The sequence below is a fragment of the Pseudorca crassidens genome, chromosome Y (genome assembly GCF_039906515.1).
Source record: "Pseudorca crassidens isolate mPseCra1 chromosome Y, mPseCra1.hap1, whole genome shotgun sequence".
In the NCBI taxonomy this organism is placed as follows: Eukaryota; Metazoa; Chordata; class Mammalia; order Artiodactyla; family Delphinidae; genus Pseudorca; species Pseudorca crassidens.
The window spans coordinates 19,790,905-19,806,199 of NC_090318.1; the positions used below are offsets into that span (position 1 = coordinate 19,790,905).

General features: G+C 40.1%; 2 pseudogenes; both read left to right on the forward strand.

Annotated features, from left to right (window-relative positions):
* The first annotated feature begins 3,613 nt into the window (after positions 1-3,613).
* On the forward strand, positions 3,614-4,434 carry LOC137217914 (insulin-like growth factor-binding protein 3 receptor pseudogene; annotated as a pseudogene).
* A 2,515-nt stretch (positions 4,435-6,949) lies between these two features.
* On the forward strand, positions 6,950-7,752 carry LOC137217915 (ubiquitin-conjugating enzyme E2 D2-like; annotated as a pseudogene).
* The last annotated feature ends 7,543 nt before the right edge of the window (positions 7,753-15,295 follow it).

Genomic DNA, 15,295 nt, shown 5'->3' on the forward strand with positions numbered 1-15,295 from the left:
TTGTAATACTTCCACCAGGTCACACATGGAGGATCATTCCAATAACTGTTGGCCAGTCAGGTGATTCACCCTAATCTGATCAATTTATTCATGAGTGGCATTATAAAAGTAATTACCATGGGCATGAAACATATAATAAACTGTGATAAGTAAGGCTTTCCACTTCTGTTCTTACTCACCAGTGAATATTCAAGTGAAATGAGACGACAAGCAAACATTGTCAAGTGGAACAACTGGTATGTCATCAGCAATCACATTGTGTTCCAGGAAAGAGGTTGGATGGCAAGGCATAATTTCTCCAAACTCAGTGGAGATTTGCAAAAGCCAGGATGCAATGTTTTTCAGAGAGCAAGGCTAACTCTGGAAAAAACAAAGGCAGCTAAGCCAAAACCACACCTCAGAGCATTAGCAAAACTCTTCTGCTGAAGACATTAAAACAAAGGGCCAGTTAAGGAAATGTCAGCAGGGACTAAGGATAATTTCAAGAGAGCTTTGGAATTAGTCTCACTTTTTCTTCTTTCTATTTCTATTAGAATTTGTTTCTAAAGCCAATAATTAAACACCTGTAAGACTAATATGGTATTAAGCACCTGATTTGTCTCATGAAACATGTGGTGACTCACTACTGAACCCAAAATAATTCAAGGGAGCTGTCACTTTCTTTTGAAGAATAGAGTCAGCTTTGAGATGCCACAACCCTGGGTCTTGTAGTGAGGTCTGGGAATTCAGCTATAAATGTAGTAAAGAGCTTGTCTTGAAAGCTGAAGACAGAGCGTGAGGTTAGCCTCTGACTGCAATGACCTGGGCCTCCTCTGTGTGCCTTAACCACACAGACACATGTTTTGTTGGCAAAACCAGACAAGGAATATATGGTTCCACTAAACTGAAGCTTCAAAGCACTAGATGCCACACTCTTTCTCACAGAAAGCTATGTGTTCCCACCTAAATGATGCAGACGGGTGGTCAAGATGAGGGGGAATGGAGAAAGGAGAGAACTAACATTTTTTGAGCACCTAATAAATAACAGAGGCATGCTAGGTACTTTACACATATGTGGCTCTGTGGGGTGAAGCAGAACTTTTTTTTAACCTTATTTAGTAAGAAGGTATCAGATTATTTCTGTCTGGATATTGTCAAAAAGTCCCTTGGTTGAAAAAAATAAGTCCCTTGGTAGTCCTTCCTTGTTCCCAAATCACCTGATAGACCCTTCTTAATAATACAAATTTAAGTTTAGTAAGCCATTCCTGATAGATGATGAAGTGATATGAACTTTGGTGATTTGCTTGGTACTCAGCTCTGATAGCTGGGAGGAGTGGGCTAAATATGCAAAATGGACTTAAGGAGTCTCCAAAGGTGAAGTTGTTCTTGGCCTTGCCTTTTGAAATTCAGCGTTATCAGAATTTCTCAAATGAATTAGGATGATTCCAACTGAGGTCCACTGGTAGGAAAATATATTAAAATCTAGTTACACATCAAGAAAGGAAGTGATGTCTGGACTGGTGACAAGTTCCTCTGGATCCAGTTGTCTTGACACAGATGTCACAGGGTGATACAGGACACAATAACTGAGTAGATGAATGTAACCAGTAGACAAGTAACCTTGAGAGGCCAAGCTTGGGCACCACCAAGTTGTGTGCAAGGACCTGGACCAGGAGGGGCATGCCAGCAGTGGGTGAGCACTCAATGGCCTCAGTAGAATCAATTTATTCAAAAGGTCTCAACAAAACAACAGCATTTGAGACCAGGACCTACCAGTGGACTGGTCGTGCTTTTCTGAGTTTCTCTCCATTTGGGGTTGACAAGAGGCTCCTTTGGAAGAGTAAGCACCTAGAGTTCTTAGTAAATTTGTAAAGGAGATTTTAAATAGGGGACCCCAAACCTATTTACATGTAGAGATTCTAGTGATTAATTAGAAAATTTTAAAATCCAAACTTACAACCCATGCTAGCAAGGTGGATTGTGAGATACCATTTAATCTTCATATCCAAACTAAGAGGTAAGTATTATCATTCCCCACTTCACATATAAGGAAACAAAGGCCTAGTAAGGCTTTTGTGATTTGTCCAAGGTTATTAGGCAAGTTAGTTGTAACCCTGGGGTATTAAATCCCAGTCTAATTCTCAGCTTACATTTCCCTGAACCACACTGAAGTGGAAACAACGAAAGTAGTTGGTAGCATGATCATGCAGAAAATCCTGGCAACCCTTAGAAATAGCTCAGGGATAAAACACTGTTACTTGGCATAAAGATGAAGAAACCAAATAATCCCTAATCTCTAAATTTATCTCATATGCTCACAAGCTTAAAATGCACTTGAATATGTTCAACATACATGTACCCTAATTTTGAGATCTAATTCTACAAACCACAGGAAATGTTTCATGTATTTCTATTCTCTGCAGATAGAATTAGAGGTTAAAGATTTTCTTCAGGAAAACCAACTAAACAGCCCACCTTCTTCAGGTTGAGAATGTAAAGGCAGAGTGAAAGTGCCAAAAAGAAAGGTGATTAAATATGGCTAAGGAATTGTTTACAAAACTCTGAAAATTAGCACAACACGAAACTTCTAGAAGCTTGAAGAACATAAAAAATCCTATAGGGCTTCCCTGGTGGTGCAGTGGCTGAGAATCTGCCTGCTAATGCAGGGGACATGGGTTCGAGCCCTAGTCTGGGAGGATCCCACATGCCGCGGAGCAACTAGGCCCATGAGCCACAACTACTGAGCCTGCGCGTCTGGAGCCTGTGCTCTGCAACAAGAGAGGCCGCGACAGTGAGAGGCCCACGCACCGTGATGAAGAGTGGCCCCCGCTTGCCACAACTAGAGAAAGCCCTCGCACAGAAACGAAGACCCAACACAGCAAAAGTAAATAAATTAATTTAAAAAGGATAGAATTCTTAAAAAAAAAAAATCCTATAGGTTCCACCTCCTATACTGTTGGTGGGAATGTAAATTGGTGCAGCCACTGTGGAAAATAGTATGGAGGTTCCTCAAAAAACTAAAAATAGAGTTACCATAGGATCCAGTAATTCCAGTCCTGAACATATATCTGGACAAAACTATAATTTGAAAAGACACAGGCACCCCTTTGCTCACAACAGCACTATTCACAATAGCCAAGACATAGAAACAACCTAAATCTCCACTGACAGATGAATGGATAAAGATGTAAAATGGAATATTACTCAGCCATAAAAAGAATGAAATAATGCCACTTGCAACATGGATGGCCCTAGAGATTATCATACTAAATGAAGTAAGTCAGAAAGAGAAAGACAAATACCATATGGTATCACTTATATGTGGAATCTAAAATATGACACAAGCGAACCTACCTATGAAATAGAAATATAGATCAATGGAACAGGATAGAAAGTCTGGAGATAAACCCACGCACCTATGGCCACCTAATCTATGACAAAGGAGGCCAGAATATACAATGGAGAAATGACAGTATTTTCAAAAGTGGTGCTGGGAAAACTGGATGGCTACATGTAAAAGAATGAAATTAGAACACTCCCATTCTTTGCTACTCCACACGTGACGTCACAGGGGACGCCAGCCTCTGCCTGCCTCCAAGTGGCTCTTCCTGGATGCCCAGACCCCTCTGCTCCCCATGGGCATCTGCCAGGCAGGGCACAACCTGTATCTCTGCCTGGCCCACCACCCACCTCTGGTCTGTATCACTTTGATCCTGCTGCTTCTGGACCTTTCTGGCCTGGGCCTTGGTTGCTTCCTCCTCACCCACAAGACTGGCCTGTGCAGCTCTGACATCCCTCAGGACTAGGTCTCCTTCTTGAGATCTTTTGGCCAGCTGACCCTTTGCCCTGTGAATGGGACAGTCACAGAGAAGTGGCGTGGCTCACATTGTGGGCTTATTGACTACCTTGAACTTCAGAGATGGTCTAGACAGGAACAAGACCCAGACATTCCAAGCCGAGGTCCAGGGTAGTCAGATGGGATTGAAAGGATCTTCTGCAGGAGAGCTGGTCCTCATTACAGCCAGGGTGACCAAAGAAAGGACCCCAGGAACCTGCCTATATTTTAGTGGTGCTCCAGTAATCCTGCCCTCCAGCCAGCCTCCCATGTCCTGCTTGGAGGAGGGAGCAGGAAATTCTACCCTGAGCCCTAGGATGACTGAGGAGTATGTCAGCGTCTGAAGCCACAGAGGTCTTGTGCTCAGCAAGTTGCTCACCTCCGAGGAGTTGGCTCTGTGTAGCTCTAGGCTGCTGGTTTTGGGCTCCTTCCTTCTTCTCTTCTGTGGCTTTCTCTGCTGTCTCACTGCTGTGTGCTTCCAGCTGCGCCAGAGTCCTACTGGTCTAGAACCTGGTTCTGAGGGCACTGGCCTAGTTCCCGTCTCATTCTCAGGTGTGAGTCAACTTCTTGGGCCTTGATTCTGAGTTGGAAGAGATGTTACAAAAAGTGGAGAGCTGGAATGTGGGGGGGAAATAAAAGGATTTTTTGCCCCCCCTCAAAAAAAGAACACTCCCTAACAGCATACACAAAAACAAAAACAAAATGAATTAAAGACCTAACTGTAAGGCTGGATACTGTAAAACTCTCAGAGGAAAATATAGGCAGAACACTCTCTGACATAAATCACAGCAAGATATTTTTTTGATCCACTGCCTAGAGTAATGAAAATAAAAACAAAAATAAACAAATGGGATCTAATGAAACTTAAAAGCTTTTGCACAGCAAAGGAAACCATACACTATACAAAAAGATAACCCTCAGAATGGGAGAAAATATTTCAAATGAAGCAACTGATTAATCTCCCAAATATACAAACAGCTCATGCAGCTCAATATCAAAAAAAACAAACAACCCAATCAAAAAATGGGTAGAAGACCTAAACAGACATTTCTCCAAAGAAGACATAGAGATGGCCAAGTGACACAAGAAAAGATGTGCAACACACTAATTATTAGAGAAATGCAAATCAAAACTACAATGAGGTATCACTTCACACTGGTCAGAATGGCCATCATCAAAAAATATACAAACAATAAATGCTGGAGAGGGTGTGGAGAAAAGGGAACACTCTTGCACTGTTGGTGGGAATATAAATTGATACAGCCACTATGGAGGACAGTATGGAGGTTCCTTAAAAAACTACAAATAGAACTACCATACGACCCAGCAATCTCACTACTCAGCATATACCCTGAGAAAACCATAATTTGAAAGGATGCAAAGCAGAAGTAGAGACATAGATGTAGAGAACAAATGAATGGTTACCAAGGAGGATAGGGCGGTGGGATGAATTGGGAGACTGGGACTGACATATATACACTACTATGTATAAAATAGATAACTAATGAAAGCCTGCTGTATAGCACAGGGAACTCTACTCAGTGCTCTGTGGTGACCTAAATGGGAAGGAAATCTAAAAAAACAGTGGATATTTGTATACGTATGACTAATTCACTTTGCTGTACAGCAAGAAACTAATACAACCATACTCCAATAAAGCTTAATTAAAAAAAAAAAACTAAAAATAGAGTTACCATATGATCCAGCAATCCCACTCCTGGGTGTATATCTGGACAAAACTCTAATTTGAAAAGACACATGCACCCCTATGTCCATAGCAGTGCTATTTACAATAGCCAAGACATCAAAACAACCTAAATGTCCATTGACAAATGAACGGATAAAGATGTGGTACATATATACAATGGAATATTACTCAGCCATAAAAAGGAATGAAATTGGGTCATTTGTAGAGACTTGGTTGGACCTAGAGATTATCCTACTAAGGAAAGTCAGCCAGAAAGACAAGGACAAATACCATATGCTATTACTTATATGTGAAATCTAAAATATGACACAAATGAATTTATCTATGAAACAGACTCACAGACCTGGAGAACAGAGTTGTGCTTGCCCAGGGGAAGGGAGAGTGGGGGAGGGATGGATTTGAAGTTGGGATTAGCAGTTGCAAACTATTAGGTCCTACTATATAGTACAGGGAACTGTATTCAGTATCCCGAATGAAAAAGAATATGAAAAAGAATATATATATATATTTTATATATGTAATATATATATAACTGAATCACTTTGCTGTACATCAGAAACCAATACAACATTGTAAATCAACTATATTTTAATAAAATCAATTTTGGGGATTTCCTTGGCTATCCAGTTAAGACTCTGCACTTCCACTGCAGGCGGCATGGGTTCCATCCCTGGCTGAGGAACTAAGATCCCGCATGCTGCATGCAGCACAACCAAAAATAAAATAAATTTTAAAAAAATCCTATAGGGAGTTCCCTGGTGGCCTAGTGGTTAGGATTCCAGGCCCAGGTTCAATCCCTGGTCAGGGAACTGTGATCCTGCAAGCCATGGTGCAGTGTGGCCAAAAAAAAAAAAAGAAAAAAAAAAAGAATCCTATAGGTTCCAAAAGAGCTTAGGTAAACTCATGAGAGATATCTCAAAAACAAAACTATTTATTTAATCCAAAATTAAAATAAATTGGTGGTAAGGAAACAGACTGTTAAATGACACAAGATAGAAAGCCTAATTCTATATTTAAAAAAAATCAAACCTTGGGAAGTCCCTGGTAGTCCAGTGCTTAGGACTTTGCGCTATCACTGTCCAGGGCCTAGGTTCAGTCTCTGGCTGGGGAACTAAGATCCCACAAGCCAGTGGGTGCAGCCAAAAAAAAAAAAAAAAAAAAAATCACACCTTTTGATAGTATTCAAAAATACTATCACCTCACATCATGTGCATTAGCACCGTAGGGTCAGCTATGCAGCAGCTGTTGGGTGGGCAGGGAGGAGGCCGAGGCCACAGCTTGAGGGATGCCTTGGCCCCTCTCCACCTGTGTAGAGTCGGTGTGAGATGAAGAAACTACTCTTCCCAGTAGCCTGGAAAATGAAGAGTTTGTGCTGGACCTTTGAGCACATACTGAGGTAGTGAGGAGCCAGACAAAAAGCACAGACTATGGTGCTGAAATGAATTCATAAGGAACTTAGTGATTTGGTCCATGATCCTCTGGCACAATGTTCTGCAGGTCCAATTGGGAATGATATGTTTCATTGGCAAGTCACAATTATGGGACCTAATGACAGTCCATGTCAAAGTGGTGTATTCTTTTTTTTTTAATAGGTAAATATAAAATTCAGTATTATTTTATTATTGGTTCTTATGACCCAGCAATCCCACTACTGGGCATATCCCCTGAGAAAACCTTAATTTAAAAAAAGACCTATACCACATGTTCACCACAGCACTATTTACAATAGCCAGGACATGGAAGCAACCTCAGTGTCCATTGACAGATGAATGGATAAAGAAGATGTGGCACATATATACAATGCAATATTACTCGGCCATAAAAAGAAATGAAATTGAGTTATTTGTAGTGAGGTGGATGGGCCTAGAAACTGTCATACAGAGTGAAGTCAGTCAGAAAGAGAAAAACAAATACCGTATGCTAACACATATATATGTATTCTTTTTGACAGTTCATCTTCTTATGGACTACCCCTTCAAACCAGGTTGCATTTACCATAAGAATTCATCATCCAAATATCAACAGGAATGGCTGCATTTGTCTTGATATTCTAAGATCACAGTGGTCACCTGCTTTAACTATTTCTAAAGTTCTTTAATCCATTTGTTCACTGCTGTGTGATTCAAACCCAGATGACTCCCTAGTACCAGAGATTGCATGGATCTATAAGACAGACAGAGCTAAGTACAACAGAATATCTCAGGAATGGACTCAGAAGTACGCCATGTGATGCTGCCTTGAGGTCAGAATAAGCCACATTATAGCTGGAATAAACTTTAAATTACTATTCCTTTTTTGATTTTCTTATCCAGCTGCTCTCCTATCAGACCTTCTCTTTTTAAATTTTATTTTTTGTTTAACTCCCTCCATTCATTCACATGGCGAAGACTTAAGTTCTTCCAGCTTTGGACAATACTGCTTTTAGAAACTGTAAAATGCTTACACGAGAACAATGCCCAACATTCAAAAAATTTTTTTTAAAAAATTGAGTATGTAGGGCTTCTCTGGTGGTGCAGTGGTTGAGAGTCCGCCTGCCGATGCAGGGGACGCGGGTTCGTGCCCCGGTCTGGGAGGATCCCACATGCCGCGGAGCGGCTGGGCCCGTGAGCCATGGCCGCTGAGCCTGCGTGTCCAGAGCCTGTGCTCCACAGCGGGAGAGGCCACGACAGTGAGAGGCCCGCGTACCGCAGAAAAAATAAAAAATAAAAAAAATAGTGCCAGGCCTTGTGATACATCTGTTACATAGGAAGGGTTATAGAATCTGCCACCTCAAAATATGCCACTTTGGCATAAGGATTATTTTGACCAGAGGCAATTAAGAAGAAGCAGATATAAGAAGAGTTCCTTATCCTCCCCCTATTTGACTAAAAGCAGGCCATAAATTTGTAAAAGTGTTTCCTCTCCCCTGTCTACCAGGAAGGACAGCAATTAATCACTGTAAACAACACAGAGACCCTTGGCAGCCCAAAGGAACCTACCTGACAAAACTTAACTACAGCTGTTTTCCCCACATATTTGCCTTCTCACCCCTAGAAACTCAAAGCCCTTTTCTTTTGTCTTGTCACATCTTTAAAAATGTATTTGTTTTTTTAGATTCCATGTACATGCGTTAGCATACGGTATTTGTTTTTCTCTTTCTGACTTACTTCACTCTGTATGACAGACTCTAAGTCCATCCACCTCACTACAAATAACTCAATTTCATTTCTTTTTATGGCTAATATTCCATTGTATATATGTGCCACATCTTCTTTATCCATTCATCTGTCGATGTATACTTAGGTTGCTTCCATGTTCTGGCTATTGTAAATAGAGCTGCAATGAACATTTTGGTACATGACACTTTTTGAATTATGGTTTTCTCAGGGTATATCCCCAGTAGTGGGATTGCTGGGTCGTATGGTAGTCCTATTTTTAGTTTTTTAAGGAATCTTCATACTGTTTTCCATAGTGGATATATCAATTTACATTCCCACCAACAGTGCAAGAGGATCCCCTTTTCTCCACACCCTCTCCAGCACTGATTGTTTGTAGATATCTTTTTAGGGGCATAAAGACACAGACGTAGAGAATGGACTTGAGTACATGGGGAGGTGTAAGGGTAAGCTAGGACAAAGTGAGAGAGTGACATGGACATATATACACTACCAAACGTAAGGTAGATAGCTAGTGGGAAGCAGCCACAGAGCACAGGGAGATCAGCTCGGTGCTTTGTGACCACCTAGAGGGGTGGGATAGGGAGGGTGGGAGGGAGACGCAAGAGGGAGGAGATATGGGGATATATGTGTATGTATAGCTGATTCACTTTGTTATAAAGCAGAAACTAACACACTATTGTAAAGCAATTATACTGCAAAAAAGATGTTTAAAAAATGTATTGTTCTTTTAAAATGGTATATAAGGTGAAGTTCTAACCACCTCTTTGAGTAACTTATTTCTGAGTGCTCCCATATGTATGTGCGACACATAGGTCAATAAACTTGTTTTTCTCTTATTAATCTGTCTCGTCTAATTTACAAGGTCCCAGCTGGAGAACCCAAGATGGCAAGAGAAAAAGATTGCTTCTCCACTACACATATTTAATCCTTCCAACAACCCTATCATGCAGGTACCATTATTACCCTCATTTACCCATGAATGCTGAGAGCCTTATAGAGGTTAAACAACCTGCCATGGGCTAAGCTAGTAAATGACAAGGCAAGATGATGAGAATCTACTTCAGGGTCCATACTATATATGAAAAATAAATAAAATAATGAAATTTCATGCGTTTCCCTTGTATAAAATATTATTTGTTCTACTCAAACTAAATATCACATCCTGGTTGCTATTATTCACCTTCCTAAACCCTTAACTCACATGCTGTATCAGGTATTGAATACAGGTGCAGAGTAAACACGTGTTAACTGACATTATGAAAGAATAATATCCATGCTAAAAAAGGTAATATCCTAATTTACATGTCTGAATAACTCTTTTATTTTGAAGGAAGTACCTGATTCAAACATTCATGATCTTAAACACAAAGAATATTTCCCAGCACTTACTGTGGATTGTAAGCTACTCTACAGTGTCCTCCCTAAAAAAATAGATAAATGAAATAGATACTTGACCTGAACAATCAACTACCAAAAATGGGTGGAACCAGGCAAGTCAGACGTTTTACAGTCATGATGAAAGTGGCCATTTACCCCTTCCTTATTAAACTTTCAACAGAGCTTTTCTAGCTACTATGCCTGGGATATTTAAATACTCAATAAATATCAGCTATTGTGTTGTTATTAAATATTATCATTAATAACATCTGTTACATCTAACCCAGAAAAATAACTATGTCAGTATCAAATAAATAAATAAATAAATAAATAAATAAATTCTTCTTTGCTCCTGCTTCCAATTTTCTGGTTTGCTTTTCAAAGACTTTTGTTAGTAAAATTTAGTAATTTCTTTCAAATGCTAAAGAGTCATGCAATTCCATGATGAAAGGAGACCACCATTACAAAACAACCCTCCCCTTCTCTCGAAGGAAATGAAGTCAGCTACTTCCACTATGTATGTAAAGTAATTTTGACATTGTTAAACTGTCGTGATCGAGTTCTGACAGTTACACTCGTGGAAACACCCAAGGTCTGATGCAGCAGAGCTCCTGGGGAAGGAGGTGGTGCAGGTAATGAAGCCCAGGAAATGTTGGTCATTTGTTCGATTCAGATTACTCTTTTCTTAACTGCTCTACATACATGATGAGAGCAAGAAAAACTAAGTTCCAACGGGAAATATCCATATGGTGAGCAATCTCTAAAACAATGAGAGAGGGAGTTTGTTATTGGCACTTGGAAGAAGTTACTTTGACAAAGTTGATTTGATGTAGGAAAAATGGCACCTACAACTGCAGTGCATGAAGGAGGTGACACCTACATTCCAATACTGTGAAAGTCTCATAGTGAAAAACAAGTCTTTTGACTAGAGGTACATGATTTGAAGAGAAGGAGACGGATTGAAGCTAAAAGGAGCACATGAATGGAGGGTAGGAGCCTATTAGTAGAAAATTCCAAAATAGACTGAGACACCTGGTACATTGGCTGCTTTTTCCTTCTCTAGGGATCAATTAAGACTAATAGATTATGCCCATAATTATAAATAAACTAAGCGAAAGTCACTAGGTTCTTTTCATAGGTTATATCTGTTCTGAGGGACAATGAAACATCTCTAAGCCTCCCTGTCAATGCCTCTATTGTCTTGTTTCCTATCCCTTTAACTCCCAAATGAAGCAAAAGAAAACTGTAATTGGATTTCACCTTGGGCTCCATAATGGTGGATTGGTGGCTCAGTGAAGTCTGAATAGATTCAGCAACTCCTCTGCTGTCTGCCCCCAAATACCAAGTAAGGAATGACAGCTTCGTGACCTAGCACCATCTATCTGCAAGACTAAAGATGGTCTTTGTGTGGTTATCCTGTTCTCTCTCCATCATGGTATAACAATTGTGTTAGAGTTAATGGCATATTATTTAGCTATTGGTTGCAAGATCTAGACTAAAGACAAGGACTGTGTATCACCCTGAAATTCTGGACTTGGAGCTGATGCATTAGCTGCATATGATTCTGAAGAATAAATGAGTGGGTTTATGTATGTATGGAAAGAAGGGTGTGAATGAATGTCAGTATTCAAAAGGTACTGGAGACATATATTCACTGCTGCCCAGCATTCATTCTCCCCCTGTCATGGTAAAATAGAATGGCATTTCTTTTGGGGAAATACCCCACCTCGTGTTTCTCAGCCATGCAGTTTGACCCCAAATTCTGTTTCAGCAATGTATCCTAAGTAGCTTAAACCAATCAGCTAAATCAGGGTTTCAGCTTTGGAACTACTGACATTTGGGGCTCTACATGTGGGGGTCTGTCCTGTATATTGTAGAATATTCAGCAGCACCACTGGGACTATACCCACTACATGCCTTTATGATACTCTACAGTTAAGATAACCAAACATACTTCTAGGCATTGCCAAATGTTCCCCAAGGAGGAGAGGGATGAGGATAAAAATCACCCCTCATAGAGAACCACTGAGCTAAATTCACCCCTCATTTTACTAATGAGTGTTCTTGATTTCAAAAAATTAATAACAGGTATACGTTATTTAGTACTTATTATATGTGACGAATTGCTCAAATAATCCTCAGCAGCTCCACGAGACAGTGTACTAATTAGGGTAAAGACAAGATTTGTATAACAAAGAGATCCCAAAATGCAACAGCTTAGAGAACAAAGACATTTTTCTCATATTCAATGGTCTTTATATGAGTAGTGCAGGTTGGTGGAATTCTACAGTCATTTAAGGACCCAAGCCCCTTCCATTTATTGTCTATTTGGTCTACATTATCATTCTCTACATGGCCAAAGCTGGATGACCACCACATCAGGGTTCCACCCACCAAGAAAGGGAAAAGGTAATGGAGGAAGTATACACAATGCCTTTCAAGGTTGAGATTTGAAAGTGGTACCCATTATGTCACACATTCCATTGGCAAGAACTTAGCTGCATCCCCACATTTAATTATAAATCAACCAGCAAATAGTGCCTAACTGCACAATCGTGTGTTCAGCTACAACTGTGGACTGAATGTTTGTGTCCCCCAAAATTCATATTGAAGCCCTAATCTGCACTGTGATATTATTTGGTGGTAGGGCCTGTGGGAGGTATTTAGGTCATTATGGTGGAGCCCTCATGAATGGGATTAGTGCCCTTATGAGACACAGGAGAAATGATCTCTATCTCTGTGATGTGAAGACAGAGCAAAAGGTGACCATCTGTAAACCAGGAAATGGGTATTCACTAAGAATCTGACAATGCTGGCACACTGATCTTGGACTTCCAGCCTCCAGAACTGTGAGAAATAAATGTTTGTTGTTTGAGCCACCCAGTCTTTGGTATTGTTATAACAGCTTGAACTGACTTAAAAAATAACATAGCTTTGACAGAAGGGGAAATAATTTTGGTAGGAAACTAGCAGTCTCTGCATATTATCATGTTACAAATGAAGAAAGCAAGGTACAGAGCTGTAGTAATTTGCCCAAAGTCAAATGGCTGGCAAGTGGGACAGGAACACAAGCAGCTAATTCTAGAGACCATGATCTTAAACCCTATAACACTACTTTCAAATCTCTGAATGATAACCTAAAACAAGAAAAGCATTTTACTTAGCAACTTAGTACATATATGTGTGTATCTGTGCATGTTTATATGTGTGTATCTGTGCATGTTTATATGTGTGTATGTTTCATGAAACAATCCCTACCCTTACCACAATCAATGAACGTCAATATTTCTATTCTATTCTATTCTATTCTATACTATCTAATTTTTTACTGTTGGTCATACCCGCTAAATTGATTTCACAAACCTCCGATGTGTGATTATCAGTATGAAAACAGTGCACTTCACTCAGTTCTAGTAGGCGAATTGGAATTTGTTGGAAGGCTATTGGAGAGATCATGGTATGAATAAGAAGGCTAGAAAATAAGATTCAGAAAACAGGTAGGGACTTCCGGAAACCCAGAATCACAACTAAAATCTTGTCATGGGAAGGGCCTGTCAAGATGAAACCTGAAACCATTGTTGATGTTACTTCCACCTCTGCCCCTGGACACAGGATGTCATGACACTGTCACTGAAATCAATGCCAAACCAGGTTGTCTTCTGTGTCTCTCACACTCCAGATTCAATGTCCCAGGAGGAAGCATCCAGTTGGCATATTTTGGCCACATACTTATGCCCAGGTTCTTGGGATCAGGCAGAGCAAGAATCTGGCTTTTCAGCTCACAAAACCACAGAAATGAGGTTAGATTCTGGGCAGCCCAAAAATGAACAAACAGAAAGGCAAATGTCCAATATACTCATAAACCACTAGAAGAAGCATATATTGGTACAGCCATTTGGAGAGCAATTTGGCATTATTTTGTAGAACTAAAATATGTATCCTATGATGCAGAAATTCCATTTCTAGGCATACAGTCTGGATTGAAATTCCCACACAACGTGTATAAAGAGACATGTTTAAGTATGTTCACTGAAACATTATCTATAATAATGAAAACTGGAAACAAGCTAAAGCTTTATCATTTTAAAAATGAACAAGACTGGGTCTTGTTCATCTTTAAGTCCTAGCACCAAGCACTGCTGACAGATTGTCAGAACCACATAAATACTTGTTGAAATGAACAACAATTGAATGAACTGTCAATCAGAAATTATCCAGTGAGTGATATGCAGGGATGGACCGAAATATTCAGAGATCCTTTAGAAGAAACCATCATGTGGTGCAAAAAATGTGGGTTTTAGGTTATGAAAAAGTTTGGTATGATACCAAGTTATGGTTGTGCAACCTAGGGCAAGCTGCTTAACCCCTGGGCCTCAATCTCCTTGTCTATAAATGAGAGGATTAATGGAATAAGGGATACTGGATATGTAGTGCAGGGTCTCCCAACAATTAGGTTCAATGCTGCACTGTGACTAAATGATGGGCATGGCAAGAATTTGATCCCTCAGCCTTTGGGTTGCCTAGAGCCCCTGGGCCAGTCACCTCTGGCCTTGAGCATCCTCATTCATCTTTTATTCCAGTATAAAATATTAGAATTTTCTACATGTGCCATGACATGAAAACTGATCAGAAGCACTAGCATCTTGCAGTCCCTGGCACATAGAATATACCCAGTGAATGTTAGTTCCCACCACTTCCTGATGGAATGGGAAGCTCTCTCAGGATTTACTATCTACCAGGGTCACATGTGATCTGAAATCATGTAGGTCTTGCCAGATCTCCTGGAAGTGGCTCTCCTAAAAGTCACAAAGGATTTAAGAATGGCCTCAATATGTTCTTCACACAGGAGACCACCTGGGAACTTTCCAAATATACAGAACAAAAGTCATGGGGTCTAGAGTGAGTCAAACGAAGGATGGAAAAGAAATGTTCTTCAATCTTACCTCCTAAACTTCACCTTGACTCAGACCATCTTTTTTCCTATTCTATCTCAAGATCTTATCTGTCTTGTATGTTATCACACATAAAGGTGTTGAGAAGGAACACTTTTCTATTCTGGGTGTCTCCTTCCACGTGAATAGGTTTCCAAAAGTATTACACTCCTGGCTTCTTTCTGCCCCCTTATTCCACCTCAAGGGAAATGGAGCTAACTGATAAGTTTGGAGGGAGAAAGTAGTCACATGTGGCCCAACTTCTTAATTCTTTCTTCCCCATGGAAGCTAACATCCTAGAGAAACC